The 15,488-nt window shown below is 43.8% G+C and overlaps 1 protein-coding gene across 9 annotated transcripts in view; it reads right to left on the bottom strand.

The window, feature by feature from the left end:
- Positions 1-5,048, bottom strand: part of ADCYAP1R1 (ADCYAP receptor type I) — a 170,086-nt gene extending 165,038 nt beyond the window's left edge. For all 9 annotated transcript variants that reach the window (XM_074946390.1, XM_074946391.1, XM_074946392.1 and 6 more), the window contains exon 1: positions 4,976-5,048. The gene's annotated coding sequence lies outside the window, so the exon portion shown is untranslated. The remainder of the gene's footprint in view (positions 1-4,975) is intronic.
- Positions 5,049-15,488: the final 10,440 nt, after the last annotated feature.

Genomic DNA, 15,488 nt, shown 5'->3' with positions numbered 1-15,488 from the left:
ACCAAAAATAATTAAGCAATGTTATGAGTTAATCCCTTTCATTTCTGTTGAAAGGAAAAAGTGTAAGAGTTACATGAACAATCCAGATTTGTTAGGATTTTTTTAAACAAACATTTATAAAATTGCCTGTTTTAAATAGATGTTTTCACACTTTCTAAAATGATTTTTTTAAATGCACCCTAAAGTAATATCATGTAAAACATTTTTTAAAAAATGTATTTTGTAAAGTAACATCATGTCTGACTAGTTTCAATTGAGATTCATAATATGTGCCCTAAAAAAAGAATTATAATGGAAAAATTGGCACACTCTTACTTACCCACAGCGGTGCAAACAGTATCACTGAAATTAAGTGGTAATATGGTTGTCACATTGATTTGCAAAGCAATAATCTGTCTTCTTAGTGGAGAAACTAAGATTCTAAAGGCTGACTAGCTCACTCTGATAAGGCAACTGTATTAGAATAACTCAGATGGATAGTACTATTATCACAGACTCAGAGGAGCAAAACGCTGGAAGGGTACTATTAGCTCCATCCCTATATCCATGCATGATTGTTTCCCACATTATATTCTCCAGCACATTATCCATTCTAGTTTCAACTATCTTGAACAAAGGGCTTCCACACCGTCCTTTGGGAGATGGGACAATCCAACCCCTGATCATGAGATATACATTGGAATTATTAAAACCATAGGGTGCTGATTCCAATCGCCTTTTCGCTCCAAGTAGCCTCACTCACATACATGTTTAAGGTATTACACAGCATGAATAAGGGCTTGGGAATCTGGCCCCTAGGAACTTTAAAAGTGTTTCTCGAGGGTTTAAATTTTGTCATTATGTAAATGTTTAAGCAAGGACAGCTGGGAGGTTTCATAAAGCGAGACAGCATGATTTATTAGAGCTAATCAGATAACGACCAAACAAAAACAAACAAGAAAACAGAAAAAGGTGAAAAATCTGCCAAAAATGTATGAATTTCTCATCCCCCCTCATTTTTCCAATCCGCTCTAACAACTGGCATCCAAAGGGACACACAGCTTTGCAGCCAGCCACAGCAGATGAGTGAAGGCCCGTGTCCAGTATGTGTTGCGTGTAGCTACCAAACACACTCAGCTTCAAAGGATTTCTTTGAAGTGCTGCATGTTAAACTAAGCGGGAATTGGAAAGCTCTCTCAAGGGATGCTGAGCTTCATTACATATCAGGAATAAAGTTCAAGGGGAATTAAGAAACCCAGAGAAATAAGTTTACTCAGTGGTGTGGCGATTGTCCTTGCCTATATGCAGGGTTGCTGGAACAATTTTTGTAGTGGGGGTGCTGAAGGTGGAAACCATGTATTTGGACTGTTATTACGTCTTCAAGCCACGGGGTGTGGCAGCACCCCCAGCACCCCTAGTTCCAGCACCCACGACTGTATTTTGCCACAAAAGATGGCTTTTAAAGTGGGGTAAGGACAAGGAGAAACAGACCCACACTGGTGTGACGTCACTGACTTCAGTGGTGTCGTTGCTCCAGATTTGCACTGGGGTAAAAGGTCACTCCATTCCTAGTGAGATGTCAATGGGCATTGGATCAGGCCCTAACTGAGAGGAGAATCAGACCCTTCATGCCTAAAATGGTAATACAGGATGTTCAGATTTAAACATCAAAGGGGCACAGGCAGTAAAAACACAGGGGCATAAACCGTTGGGAGAATACTCCTTGCTGACTTTAAGGTCAGACTGATATGCTAACAGAAATGACTTGTCACACATGAACTCTGGGGGCCATATCTTCAGCTGGTATAAATCCAGGAAAGTGAAGTCCGTGGAGCTGTACCGATTTACACCAGCTGAATGCACTTTGGCTTAAATCACTAGTAACTGTAAGATCTGACCTGTTCTAGCAAGATTTCCACCTAGACTTTAGATGATATAAGAATTACAGTACATGACCTGCCTTGGATTTGCTTTGACTTTTCCCTGTTCCTTAACTTGAAGAACTGGGTTTTATTAAAAGATAATTTTGGAGTTAGACTTACTTTGTACTAAGTGCTCAGAAGGAATTAAAAAAAAAAACCCAATCCTCTGTATTCAGATGAGGCGGTATCGGGTCCCCTGCTGGAACAAATGGTCAAAGGCAGAGGCGCAGGAAAACCATCCCAAAACACTGTCCCCAGAATGCTGGCTCCTATGAGCTGGGATGAGAAAAACCTGAAGACCAAGAGAGCAGTCAGGAACCAGGGGTTGGAAGTGGCCAATAGAGTATTCCACAGTCTAAGAGATTTCGCTATTTACTTTTCATGTAAATGTTCCTAATTTTAATGCCACCCCAACTCTTAAAATTATTCACCCTGGTAGCATCCTAAACAATTCCTCTCCTGTCTTGGTGTTTACACCCTCCAGATATGGGCAGAGTAGAGCACTTCTAGATGGCTACGTGTGGCTGTGAATCTGTAGTGCAAACAGCAGATATTAAATGCATGAGGAAAAAGGTACACTCTAGGTGTTGTGTTGTCAAGGAATGATGGAACATCAGAGCCTGATTAGCCACTGTGTATTCCATTATTTACAGAGCAGCCCTATTCAAAGAGAAATCAGCTGGACCAGCAGGCTTTCCTTCTTCTTAGCCAAGAGAACCGACCAGTGATCTAACCATCGATTCAGTTCAAGCAGCAATCCTGCTCACTGCAACACATTTAAAGCACGCACGCGTTCACATTAATAAACAAAACAAAAAGCCTTCCATGCCATGTCCTCAAAAGTGATTGCCAGTGAAAACAGATCAATTCTATTTGACCTTCAGTTTCAATACATCAACAATTGCTGCCCTCAGCCAGAGACAAAAAACTGAACGGTAGCTAAGACACAGACAGAAAAATTTCAGTCCATGTCTTATCATTATGCCCCTAATTCAAGAAGGATGTTGATCAGTTGGAGAGGGTTAAGAGAAGAGCCACGAGAATGATTATATGATTAGAAAAAATGCCATATAATGATTAAGCTCTTCTGAGTCTATCTGTTTAGCTTAACAAAGAGAAATTTAAAGGGTGACTTGATTACAATCTGTAAGAACCTACACGGCGAACAAATATTTAATAATGGGCTCTTCAGACTAGCACAGAAAAGTATAACCTAGTCCAATGGCTGGAAGTTGAAGCTAGACAAACTCAATCTGAAATAAGTTATACATTTTTAATTGAGTGAGAGTCATTAAGCATTGGAACAATTTACCAAGGGTCATGGTGGATTCTCCATCACTCATCATTTTTAAATCAAGATGGGATATTTTTTCTAAAAGACCTGCTCTAGGAATTATTTTAGGGACGTTCTACAGTCTGTGTTGTACAAGTGGTCAGTATCACAATGGTCCCTTATAGCCTTGGAATCTACAAATCATTACATCAAATGACCTGCTTCGGTTCTTCATCAGAATGTAACTGTTTTGTTATGTCCATCCAGTGGGAAACTTCTTTGAAGACAGAGCTGTCAGGCGTGAATTTTTGTATTATATGAACCTGAAAGCCTGTCAAAAGTAGTCTCTCTGTGTATTTATAGCTATATCAGGTTAAGGAGTTCACCCTCCTGGTCCAGCTGACAGTAATAATATACAGCAAGCATTTATTTACTTTTTAAAAAATTATGCTCCCGTCAATTGTTTCCCCAATTTTATCCAGCCTATGAGGTATAGGAATGCTGAAGGGAGATAGAGGCATATCTAAACAGAGTAACACACACACAAAAATGTATGTTAAAATAACCTCCTTCAATCAATTTGTAGATGGGTATAACTGTACAACATACGCCTTGTATAAGCAACCATGAAGGATATTAAAATATTATAAAGGTATTTACAATTTGCCTGTGTTTGGTTTGATTTTTTGTCCAGTGGTTTTATCTGCAATGATATCCCACATGTTTTGCAAGCAAAGGGCCAGATTCTGTTCCCACCCCAGCTTGAACCCAGAGGAAATCCACTGTCTTCAGAGGAGTTCCTTCACATGTACACACCCTAGTGAGATGAGAATCAGGCCACAAATATCACCATGTAACAAAAAAAAAAAAAGAAAGAAAGAAATCTGCACCCCTCCCCTGATGCTGTAGCTAGATCTCCACACATTCAGTGTTCTCTGCTGTTGATGTAAATGGTGAGATTCCAGTACAACCACAGCCCCAACCACTGCACATGGCAGGTTCAGGGCACAACACAGCAGTAAGATGAGAAGTCCTGTTTGGTAGCTCTGACTTTAATGTGCTTTGCATAGAGATGGAAATATTGGAACAAGCTGTTCAAATACGAATAAAAGAAAGCCCCCCCTCCGCGCCCCCCCTCCCCCCCACAACAGAGATTACGGTACAAGAATAGAGATTTTAGCTACTACTTCATAGTAAAACCAGAGAAGTCTCGCTAACCCTTTTGGCGCATTGGTAGAAGGGCGAATCAGAGTTGCTGCGGCAGGTGAACGAAGATGCAGAAGTGTGCAAGGGAGCGTTGAGCCAGAAAAATACCAATCGCAGCCCTGGCTCTGTTAGCAATCAGGTTTTATTTACCAGCCATATTGCATTAAAACCAGACGTGATCCACATACCAACAACACCTTAGCCTGTCCCCAGTTGTTTGGTTTTAAAGAAAGAAAGAAAGAAACAAACAAACAAACACCACCACCCCACAGATGCATGCAGTGGTTGTTGGAGGCAGAAAGACGCTTGGGTGTGATTTTCCCATCCAGGGACTGGGAAAGCGAGCAAATCAGTGTCACTCCTGCAACACAACCCAATTCACATTCCCACTTCCTTTACCGCATCCCTGCTCTCCTTACGGACTACAATCAAGGCACCGACTTGGTCAAGTCAGGGTTCAACTAAAGCATGGCACGGGTAGCTCTCAGCTGCCATCCAGTCTCCAGCTAAGCAGTGAGACCCAGCAAGCGAGAGGAGCAAAATCACTGCAAGCCAAGCACAGCACGCGCTGGAAGGAAGAGGGACCAGGGCTTACCATTGCAGCAAGAGTCGGTCCCAATCTTGGAGATGCATTCTTCACCTTCCCAGGTGAGCAAGGCAAGGTTGGGGGGGTGGGGGGTGGGCGGGGGGAGGCTGAAGGCAACTGCAGTCGCGATCTGCTTGACTCAAGGAGGTGGCGAGCAATCCAGGAGATGCAATGGACCAGAGGGAGCTAGGCTGCCCCTTCACACACACGGTCTGATTTCTCCAAAAGGAATTAAAAATCCCCCCCCCGGTCTTCCCTTCGCTGCCACGCGCCTCCGGGCTGCCCTTGCACAAGGCATTGGCGCGCTCTGTGCCGTGAAGGAATTTCCCATTGCTACATCGCCGGAGGAGGGGGCTGCAAACTTTTTTTTTTTTAATCAAGTAATTAATTTGCGCTCCGAGGAGCCGGGGGAAAGGGGAGGGCGGGGAGGCTGGATCAGACGCACAGCCCGCGAGCCCCAGCCAGCCTGCGCTCCCCTGGGTGCGAGTCTCATGCCCAGACAATGCGCTGCAAAGACGAGAGCCGGTCCTGCGGAGAAATGCAAGCCCCCCTATCCCCCCACCCCCAGCTCCACAAAAGTGCCTGAGAAAAGGAAAGGGGGGAGGAGGGGCGCTGAGCCAATCCCCTCCCCTTGGCTAGCCTCATTAATATGGAAGCAGGAGGGGGGGCGAATGAGAAAGAGGGGTGGGAGGGGTTTATCCAAAGCAGGGTCCTTCAATCAAACTCTTCTCTCCCCGCCCCCCCCCCCCCCGCCTTTCCCCAGCCCCCTTCTCCGCTGCCCCACGGATTCTGCAAGCGAGCGACGAGGCGCTGGTGTCCGCGGATGGAGTGACTGGGGCTTGGCATCGCGGCAGGGAGTGGGACCAGGGTGGGAGTGAAGAGCCGAGGAGTTTAGAAGGAAACCGGGGGGGGGGGGGGGCGTGCATTGCCCTGGGCCCCGCAGAGGGTTTCGTCGAGGGAGCAGCGGCTGGCCAAGGCGCCCCCAGGAAGGGTGCCGGGCTCGGGGAGGGAGCGCAGCATCCTCGGATGCTTTCAGCCACCCTGGGAGGGAGGGGACTGTCTGAACACGGCAGCCGCCAGGCCGGACTTGTGGCTACCCGGCTGCTTCGGTGCAGGGAAACATGCCACTGGAGGGAGGGTGGGATCGGGCAAAGGGATGGAAGTAGCCGGTGCCCAGAGGGGGGGATGCCCAGGTAGATCCTTTGCCCCCATCCCTAGATGAACCCGCTACTCACAGGAGGCGACCCATCTCAGCCACATGGGCTCAGGGGAGAAAGCCTTGCCCAGAACCAGAGAATCACCCCTAGCAAGAGTCAGAAGCAGCTGGCCTGCAGCCTGGGGGGAGGTCCACTCCCAGCTCTGAAGCTGATAGGGACCCTTGCAACAACCCCCCAGCTGCCTCCCCCATCCCCAGCCAGGCTGGCTCCAGTAAAGAATTAGATCCTGGTTCAGCAGAACCAGAGATTCACCCATCTGGATCTGGGAAGAGCCAAGGAATGACCAGGGACAAATGCCCCCGTGTGGGCCCCATCTAGGATCAATAGAGGAAGGATTTCTGGGGCATGAGCAGCAGCTGTTTGGCCCCTGCAGGAGCCAGGGGCATCCACAAAACAAGCCAGGGGCATCCATTAACACAAGTGGGGTGGTGGATCCAGATGGGGTGTCCTTTCGACCACCCCAGATCTTCACAGCCCCTTGGACAGCAGTGCTGTCATCTGAATTCCATGGTTTGAGCCTGGGCTATTTGCCCCAACCCCTTCTCCCCTTCAGTGTCAGCCTCACTCCCACTGCCCAATATTCCCCCTCCCCCACCCTATTTGGCTCTGCAAACCCCCTCCTGCCACCCCGCTCACTTTGCCCCTGCTTCCAACTTGGAAAATATAAAAGCCAAACCAGTAACAAAACCTGTAACTCACCAAGTGTGACAAACATCCCCATGATCATTTACTTGTATGTTATAGCCCATCAGAAGTAAGCTTCAGGACTGGAGTTACACCCATTTTACTCCTGTGTAATGGAGCAGAGAATCAGGCCTGTATTCACAAGCTTTACCAGCCTATCCCACCCCACCCACTCAAACCACACCGAAAAAGTATTAGGTAATCAGACGGGCCTTGCTATTTTAGTGAGTCCTGAAGGCCAACAGACTCATGGCCTGTTGGATCAAGGGAAGAGAAAAGTCCAGAGAAGTGACTTTCACTGAGAATGTCTGGCCTCTGGATATACAAATCTAGGTAGAGACACCTCAGACTTTCTAGAGGCTCCCAGTTGAACGTAGTTTTAGAGCTTTCTTAACGTAACAGACTACAGGCCAGTCTTGTAATCCGAAGGTCCTGAGCTCCGTCCTCAAAGACGACATTTTTCTTAACAAAACAGTTAGGCCCAGGTCATGCAAATAGTTACACGTGTCATGTGCTTAAGTTTATGCACATGGGACTACCTGCGCATGAACCTCCTCACATACATAAGTTAAGCCCATGCAAAAACGGTCATTTTGGCATACACTGGGGATTGAACTGGGGCTTCCAGAGCTAAAAGCATGAACTCCTTCAGCTAAAGAGCCAGGCTCTAGATATGGGGGCGGTAGCCATAGCTCATCGAAGATGTCTCAGACACAGAAGGGCACGCTGACCAGTGGGTTACAGAAGTGTTTGCAAACCTTAGATTGTAGGTATTTTGGTGGAAGGACCTTGCCTTTTACTTCCTTTCAATGCTTAGAACCCACCTAGTGCAGCATAAATAATAAAATAATAAGGATTATTACAGCTAGTTGAAAATGATCAAAATTTCAAGGGTTTTTGCAAAAAAAAGTTTGCTTTTTACAACTAGCTCTAATAATAGTGATGATAAAATAAATAGTAATAAGTGCTAATAATAATAATGAATAGCTCTCTAGGGAGGGCCTTATGGGAGCGTATATATCTTATACATAAGCCCCTTCATTTTCAGTTTCAAACGATTTTTACTGAAAAAATCCTGGGTTTTACAAAAAGTATTATTCGTTTTTTCCCAATTTTCACCCTACTTTTGTATCATTCAAATGTATAAAAATAACTTGTTTTATTAGGAAAATGCAATGCATTGCATGAAATATATGTATAATGATAATACATTAGTCTGTGTGTGTATGCAAAGCTGCCTATTGAAGTAAGGCCATGTATTAGTCTAGAAGATACACACAATAAACAAACAGGCATGCATGCAAGCTCTGAAGTGCATGCCCATCTGAACATACTGATGAATCTCATGCCTACCACGTAAACATTTCAAGCTGCTAGCAGATAACGGTTAAACGATTTGACACACTAAAATGGGAAGAAAATGAAAATCTGTCCTTCTGTCCACCAGAATAAACCCTGATATTTACGCAGAAAAATTATTAATAGTTTTTGCACTGATTTTCAGCTGGTTTTGTTGTTGTAGTAATAAACACCAATAAATTCTCAGGAAAAATTAAAATAAAAACTGAAAATGAAGAGTCCTGCGTATACAGTGCAATCTGTTCCAGCAATGGGGTGATACTGAAAAGAAAAAAAGAGGGGGAAAAAGAAGCAAAATGCTCAGATTTCTTTACTGAACTTTGTGGATTGGAATAAAGGACTATTGGATTGTCAGTCCCTTCCTACACATACCCTTACTCAATTACGTTGATAAGCACACAGCTCTGCAGCGAGGCAAAAATCAACAGGGTCCATGGCTAATGTGGGCCCAGTCAAAAAGATGCTGCAAATATCTGCCTTGTCTATTTTTCTCTTCTCTCTAAACAGACTTTGTACCAGTACACCTATTTTGGTTAAATTTCTGATTTTTATCAACATAGTTATACCAGTATGAAGGAATTAGAAGGGCCAGTGAGAAAGGTATTAAACACCTCAGTCTTGGGGCCTAGTCCCATTGACACTAATGGCAAAATCCCCACTGGTTTCAAAGGAAGCAGGCTTCGGCCTAAGCCTTTTAAAACCACTGATTAAACAAGGTAATGTTCAGATAACTCATAGAAGGTGACATTCGTTCCTTCACCATCTGAAGGGGATAAACATCAGGCATAAAATCCTGGCCTCGTTGAGGTCAGTGGCAAAACTGAAGTCAGTGAGGTCAAGGATTTCACCTCACTTTTGAAATATCTTCTGGAAACACACATTCAAGTTACAGGAGAGGAGTCTCAACCCATCACCCTTCTGATATAAATCAACTGAGTATCATGAAGTTTACTTTTAGGCCTTGTATTTACTGCTAAGACCAGGTATGGTTGTTTTGCCTCAAGGTAACTAGAATGCATGAGCTATCCTGAGGTAAAAATCACAGTGAAGGCAAGGCATTTTACTTTTATTGAAAGCTAAATGACATGAGGCAAGATCAACCACAAGCAGGCAGGGGTATATAGTTTTGACCTCACCTAGTTTACCTCAGGATAAAATTTAAGTGCCTTCTCTTTACTGTTTTTTCACCTCAGGATAGCTTGTGTGCAATAGCTACCCAGAGGTAAAATGAACAGACCTCTTTTTAGCAGTGAAGTCAAGAGAAGAGGTTTTAGAACAAACTGATGAACTAAACAATACAAAGTCACCAGGACCAGATGGGATTCACCCAAGAATTCTGAAGGAACTCAAACATAAAATTGCAGAACTACTAACTGTGGTACGTGACCTGTCATCGAAAATCAGCCTCTGTACCTCTGTACCTCTGTACCTCTGGTGACTGGAAGGTAGCTAATGCAATGCCAATTTTTAAAAAGGGCTTGTAGCCTTTTATTTTATTTAAAGTGCATTTTGCAATGTGGTATGACACCATCGTGGGTTCAGCTCTTCAGTGGCTACAGTTTCAAGCTTAGCAGAGTGAAAGTCAGCTCTGCTACTTGTGTCAGATTTAGAGTCTCTAGGAGCACATAAAGACCAAGAGTAGTGTCTGTACATACATTCACAAGTACAAGGTCTAGTCTGTTTTACAAGTTTTAGTCAATTATAGTTAAGGTTATGATTACCTAAGCATTTTGAAATCCTATAAAGACCTATACACAAGTTACAAATATAGTTATACTCACATCCTCCTAGATAGTGTTAGAGTCTGATGGGTCTCTCATGGATTGATTATCAGTAGAGGGATGGCTCCTGATGGAGTTTCCCATGGGGAGCTCAATTTTCCTAATCTGGGTATCCTCTTTTTATAATGTGATTCTAACTATCTCATTAACACATCATGCACCCTGCGGTTAGGGCATGTGTTAGAAAAATGTGTCTACCAGATATCTTGTAAGCAAAAAATTACTCTTACTGTTAATTTTTCACAATATCACTCATTAATACGTCTTTTCCCATAATCTTGTGGCATAGGATCATTCTCCAGTCACTTACTTATATTGGATGAAAACTGATTTGGGGAATGCAAATTATGAAAATATCAAACACAAACTGGTTATTGGGTTAACACAGAGGTTCTCAAACTGTGGGTTGGGACCCCAAAGTGGGTTGGAACCCCAAACTGTTTCAATGGGGTTGCCAGGGCTGGCATTAGACTTGCTGGAGCCCGGGACGGAAGCCGAACCCTGAGCTTTGGCTTCCATTAAGCTTCAGCTTCCATTTAGCTTTGCCCCCCAACCACCCAAGCTGGTAGGACTTGGACTTTGGCCCCTCCACCTGGGGCAGCAGGGCTCGGGCGGGCTCAGGCTTTGGTCCCCCGCTTCAGGGGTCATGTAATATTTTTTGTTGTCAGAAGGGGGTCATGGTGCAATGAAGTTTGAGAACCCTGGAATATCTGTCACAGTTGCTAAACCTGAAGAGAGATTTAACCCCGGCCACAAGGAGCCAGACAGAGCTTGAACAATGGGGTTCACTACAGCTTTGCTGGGCTCTGTGCTAACCAGAATGGTGTATGCTTTCACCTTCATTTCTCTACGCTAACCTAAGGACTTCCTGTGCTGTGTTCCAGCTGAGCTGACTAATAAACCTTACTGTTTTGACAACGCTGTTTGATTGTCACTGCAAATGCTTGGTGAGGTGCATTAATCCCTGTAGGGTGATCGAGTGACTACCAGGAGCCTATCTCAGTTGGACTCTCTGAACAGAACTAATGGTGTGATGCAGGAGGAGTGCTGGAGCCCCAGACGTTCAGTCTAAGGGGGCGGTTAGGCTGTGGGACCTACCCTGTGCATGAAGAGTGAGACCCCTTAGAGGTCTGGCATACTTTAGGGGTTCTTCTTAGAGACTGTTCCAAAGCTGAGGGTGTAACACTGATCCTGTGGATCCATGGGCACGATGGACCCTGGTCTGACTCAGTATGGAAGCGCTTATGTTCTTATGATTTAGATGCGACCTTCCACTCTCAGGTTCTATAAGGCTATCAAAGATCATGACATTTTTTACAAGTGTGGAGTCCACTGCTCTTAGTTCAGGTTTCTCTTCTCCCAGCCATTGTGTCCATTGCTGTATACCAATTGGTTGTACTTACACTCCTCTTGGTGCTCTCATTTGTTCAGTGCTTTGAGGTAAAAAGTTCTATGTAGATCTAAGATATTATTACCAAAGATAAAAGGATCTTTAGTGAATGAGCATTACAGAAGGTTCCCAATCCTAGACCTGAGCAAATATGTTGCAAAAATAATTTATCTGGTTAATTTAGCTCCTGAAATATCCATCATCTTATCTCAATTTCCTTAAATGTTTTAGTTATTTGAATTTATTCAACTAATTCCCCTCCCCCCCAATTTTTTTTTTAATCTGTGGTTTCATTACAAACAGATTGCATGGAGTATTTAGTTGATATTCAAAATGCAAGTTGGCTTTGGTTGTAATTGGTCAGATAAACTTACACTATGTTGTTTATCTTCCATGATTGGAAGAGCAAACATTCATGCTTGTGGATTTAAAATTTAACTTTCATGATTACTTGCAAATGTGAATTTGAAGCTTGATCTGTCAAAAGCTTGGAGAACATAAAATGCACACACACAAAGCAAATTCATTGAAAATTCCAGGAAGTATTTGTCAAATTTTTCTCCACACCACCCTCTCAGCTACTTTTGCTCATTTCCTGGAGGAGCAAAACATTGCGGGCCATCTTGGAATGAATGAAGAAGGGGGAAGTTTAAACATGAGTAGCATAACTACATACAATGTCATTAGGCCTCAGGGAAATATAAGGCAAAACCTTTAACCCAAACTTTAAATTAGAACAAACAAGTGACAATAAAGACAGATCCTCTGAGGCACTGAACAGAATTGCTCTTAACTTCCACTGATGTCCACAGGATTTGAGAGCACTCACTTGTCTACACTAAAGGGAAAAGTCTATCTAAGCTACGCAATTTGAGTTATGTGAATAGCGTAACTCAAATTGACGTAGCTTAGATCTACTTACCGCAAGGTCCACGCTATGCAATGTCGACAGAAGGTGCTCTCCCGTTGACTCCCCTTACTCTTCTTGATCTGATGGAGACCCGCTAAATCAACGGCTGATGCATCGATCTCTGCATCGTCGATCTTCCAGTACGTGTAGACAAGCCCTAAAATAAGTTGCAGGATCAGGGTCTACAGAAACACTTTCTGTTGTACAACTCAGAGTTGCTCCACTAGGAAAGGATTTTCCTATGCATTTGATTGACCTATTGCAAATAGCTCTCTGAACCAGATCCTGGTAAAACTGGCATCATAAAAAAGACCAGCCAGAGTTACATTGCATCATCATGTCTATTCAACCTTTTAGTAAAAATACTAATACTCTTGGCTCAGGTTGGTTAGGGAGCAGCAGTAATATCAGTAGGAAAACAGATGTTCTGTTATGGCAATGTCATTATCCTTATCAGCAAGCATGAGGGACAGCTTCAGGGACCAGAACTAACGTGTAACCTTAACTATGTGGCAACAATGACAGCACTTAGGAAGCTGCTCCCCTGAAAGGAACAAAAGAATGAAAACCTGAAATGGGGTTGAGGAAGGGACAGATTCTGCTTCGTTGCCTCTATGCTGTGTGAAGACAGGGACATAAATATAGCAGCTGGACTATGGCACAATAAGCATTATTTGGCAAGAGAAAGAAGCCACTGACCACAATGGCTAATACAGGCATTCAGTTGGGTCCCACGCCTGCAACTGTTTACACGTGGGCTTAATTTGGCTACCGTGATCCTTCCACTTACGTCAATGGAACTATTCTCAGAAACAAAAGTAAACACATGCTTAAGAGTTTGCGGGATTAGGGCCTAGATCCATATTTATGTACCTCTGTGAAAATTAGACTATCATTGTAATAGATGATAATTTAACCACAATATTACCTCCAATTGCTTAGAAAAGCAAGCAAAAATATATAGGGCTAGTTTTTCAGGGATATTTAGGCACCTAAAGATGCAGATCGGTGCCTAACTCCCATTGATCTCAATGGGAGTTAAGCACCTAGGTATGTTTGAAAATTCCACTGGGTGCCTATCTGCCTCTTTAGTGTCTAAATAGCTTTGATAATGTGGGCCCGTAGAGTTGTTCGGAAAGTGGTAAATATTTTCCATGGAAAAATGAAAGGGGAAAATGTAGTTTTTCCAGAGACATTTTCCAGGGTGTTGTGGGGATTTATTTGTTTTTTGGACTGTGCCTTTTTGTTTTTACTAAAGCCAAAAACAGTCAAAAGCTTTTCAGTAAAACATTTTTGGTTTTCCAGAAACAATGGAGATGGTTTTCATTCTCTCAAAACAGAGTTTCAAACAAAGATGTCCCACAAGATTTTTCATTTAAAATTAGGGGTTTTTTGTGTGGGGTGAGGGGAAATAGGAAAAAAGTTATCAGCTCTAGAAAGAATCAGACAAACCAACATTAATTACAACAAAGCACAACGAGTAAATTGCTGACTCTGATCCCTGGAGCATTTGCTAGTGGCCTGGAGAGAATTGTCTGCTTACTCTTCAACGTTTCCACCTACTAAATTGACTAATCAGAAGCTAAAAATACACAAATAATTCACTAATAGCAATTTCCCTAGTAAATAATGAGCATGTTACTAAAGGGATGTTATGTGATCATGGATGGGAGGGAAGGTTGTCTGCAGTGCTTCAAGTCAGGTGAAAAAAACAATTATTATTTTTTTTGAAGAGGGTATCATATTTTGGAACAACTGCTTTGGTAAGACCCTGCACCTCTCAACAATCCAGTTCAATTTTGTTATTATTTTAACATAGGCCTGTGACCCCCACAGTGACTCCCCCTGCATACACACCCTTATTTTAATCGCTGGTTGTCTGTGCAATCAGGCGTAAGAAGTGTTCCACAGGACAACCTCTGTTAGGATGTGATCCCATTTTGGGCTAGGGCTAAACTAGAGAGTTTACAGTGGTGGAGCTGCAGCAATGCCACATATCTAGTCCAGCGATAAGCAACTCAGCACAGAATGGCATAGAGCTGGTGTATGCCACCCTCCTCTCTGAGAGGAAATAGGGCATAGTTGGCAGTGCTCTCTGGCTGCCATCCAGTTCCCCAGCAGCTAGTCCTGGGGATGAAGGAAACTCCGGGCAACCGGAAAGGTGTTGGAAATGTGTGTGTACTGAAGATCAAACACTGCCAATGATTCACCTTTTCCCTTCAACCCTAAAAGAGTCCCCTGTCGACTCAAAAAGCAACCCACCCTCACAAGTTGTCATTAGCATTTGATTGACAAGGAGAAGGCTCCTCTAGGGGGCCTGACAAGGGGAGGGGTCAGTAATTCCAGACTCCTCATCAACCCACACCAGAGGGAGGTCCTTAAAAGAGACCCAGCCCATAAAGTTGGCACCTGCTCAGCGTGTGCAGGAAGATCAGAGTGGCATATACCATGTATTTACTGCCTTGTGGAGGTGGAGTAGAGATGGTCTCATAGCCTGAGCCTTAATCCAGATTGTTTGCAGTCGATTAGAGCATAAGTAAGAAGCTGGAGAAGCAGTGATTGGGGGCAAAACATTGATCTATTTGACTTCCAGACTTGATTGGCATAGCACTTCCGTCACCTTGCCGACTGGCTTCCTTCGCATCATCTGGAAGACTTATTACATTCTGTCTAGACACTCGTCTCTAGAATTATTAAAGACCAGCTTGTGGCTAAATCTAAAGGACTCACTTCCAGCCTGATCTTTCTTGATTTATCAGATGCTGTTGTCACGCTGGATCACTCTCCCCTCCTTGATTTCCTTGGCATAGATGGATGGCTCTTCTGACTCTGCATCCAAATGTTGAGTGTCACCCAGGGCTATGTTCTTGATCCCTAGGCCAGAGAGTCAGTTCTGATTACAGACCTCTATAAAGAGTTACTCCAAAGTTGTACCTTACCTGGTATATGAAGATTTCCTTGGGAAGGAGATTCTGATCTCTGCTAATGCAGTAGCATAGCTAGGAGAGATTTCTCTAGGAGCAGGGAGGCAGTCTCTTCTGCCTTAATGTAGGATTGCTAAGAAGTGAAACTGGAGGAAAAGTCCATCCCTGTAAGGAGTGGGACTCTAGAAGGATCAGGGCACTCGGCAAAGGGGCAGTGTCAAGGTCATATAGGGTGAATACAGCTGGTCTAGGATTTT

Source organism: Natator depressus, chromosome 2, assembly GCF_965152275.1.
Source record: "Natator depressus isolate rNatDep1 chromosome 2, rNatDep2.hap1, whole genome shotgun sequence".
Taxonomy (NCBI): domain Eukaryota; kingdom Metazoa; phylum Chordata; order Testudines; family Cheloniidae; genus Natator; species Natator depressus.
The sequence above is the reverse complement of the archived record's forward strand: the minus strand, read 5'-3'. Positions and strand labels throughout refer to the sequence as shown.